A 1687-nucleotide genomic window follows, 5' to 3' on the forward strand; every position below is an offset into this window, starting at 1 on the left:
ATGTTGGCGCCGTTGTTACGCTAGAGCAGTGTAGACGGCGCCACGGTCGAGGAGGGAGCGTGAAAGAGAGGAGAAACGAGGAGGGAAGGCGAAGGAGGAGAGTGTCGTTACTTTACGAAGTTTGAGGGCCTTTACTGTGGCAGGAACTCCCTTAAACAGTCCGTAGTGCGCATCTCTGTCCAGGTAAATCAGTCGCAGGCAACGCAGCCCGTGTACTTTTGACTAAGAGCGTACGTCTTGCATATCAGGAAGAGTACATGTAGTAAACTTTTACTTTTTTTCTGAAAAATCAAACCGAGCTTGACGGGCTCGGGAGGCCGTCGAACTCTGTTGCGCTTTTTTCTTTCGATGCCCCTGCGTAAAATAAAGTACATGATTAATGAATGAATTATTTAATAAGTAATCGAATTCATCTTACAGAAGCTGGTCCAATAATCAAGGCGTATTTCGAAAGTCTGCCGTACTTACGGGAGAGAGAAAAAAATTTAGTAGCATTCAGAGCCGTTATTCTAGCGACAGGTTTGGCATGGTATTCTAGGTGTTTACGTTTCCATGACATCCGCAAATGAAAAAAAAAAATTGTGAGAAGTAGTGAGAGCGCAATATAGTATGTTATAGTGGTGCTGCTCTTGGCACGAATTTCTTTATTGTACAGACTCAAGCAAATTCCACCTGTCCTGGTTTGTTCTGCTTCTCTTACACCAGGGAATCAAAGCTACTATGTGTGCGTGCGTGCGTGCGTGCGTGCGTGCGTGCGTGCGTGCGTGCGTGCGTGCGTGCGTGCGTGCGTGCGTGCGTGCGTGCGTGCGTGCGTGCGTGCGTGCGTGCGTGCGTGCGTGCGTGCGTGCGTGCGTGCGTGCGTGCGTGCGTGCGTGCGTGCGTGCGTGCGTGCGTGCGTGCGTGCGTGCGTGCGTGCGTGCGTGCGTGCGTGCGTGCGTGCGTGCGTGCGTGCGTGCGTGCGTGCGTGCGTGCGTGCGTGCGTGCGTGCGTGCGGATTTTCGCTACCGTCCCGACTGCCAGCTAGCTCACTTTTGACAGGAAAGATCTTTTAACGAAGGAGTTGCAGTCGCTTGTTGAGACCGTATACTTACTTCACTAAAGGCTATCGTCCTGCTTTCGTGCAGATAACGTTCATTGATCGGCCACGGAGGATGTTATGCATTTCGTTGGCACTGTAATGCGGCTGTCCCTCTCTGGAGTCGAACGGGCAACTTCCTCCTGGAAGCAGCAAAAAAATGCAATGTTTTCTAAGTCAACGAGGCGGGTAGTTTCGAGAAACACCGATTGAATAAAACAAGGACGTAACAGCAGAGGCTGTTCTCAACAGCCATTTGTAACTCCGGCTAGCTTAAAGCGGCGCATTTTTTAAATTCGAAATAGAGAGAGAGAGAAAAAAATAAAGTGAAGGGCGTGGTCGGGAGGCTCAGCCTTTGAGCGATGGAGCGCAGGCGCCGAACTACGAGCGGCAGATTATTGGACGACGCCGAGCGCCGCCTCGCGTTTGAAGTCGGTACTTTTTTTTAAAAAAAACGTGGGGACGCTTTAAAAAAAAATTGAAGGAGAGTGAATTGGGAAGCTGGCGGGCGAGAGAGCGCCGCATTGCGTTTTAGGGCGGGGATCATTCGATAAATATGGGCGTGGTTTCAAGAGCGAAAAGTTAAAAAGAGGCCGGGGAGTATAACAAAAT

The 1687-nt window shown here is 50.6% G+C and overlaps 1 long non-coding RNA gene across 1 annotated transcript; it reads right to left on the reverse strand.

The window, feature by feature from the left end:
- Positions 1 to 254: 254 nt before the first annotated feature.
- LOC140214060 (uncharacterized) lies at positions 255 to 1325 on the reverse strand. The gene is made up of 2 exons (XR_011890978.1): positions 1092 to 1325; positions 255 to 354 (listed from the first exon to the last, which is right to left on the reverse strand). It is a non-coding gene; the product is annotated as an uncharacterized lncRNA (long non-coding RNA).
- Between the last annotated feature and the right edge of the window lie 362 nt (positions 1326 to 1687).

This window comes from Dermacentor andersoni, chromosome 11 (genome assembly GCF_023375885.2).
Source record: "Dermacentor andersoni chromosome 11, qqDerAnde1_hic_scaffold, whole genome shotgun sequence".
NCBI lineage: Eukaryota > Metazoa > Arthropoda > Arachnida > Ixodida > Ixodidae > Dermacentor > Dermacentor andersoni.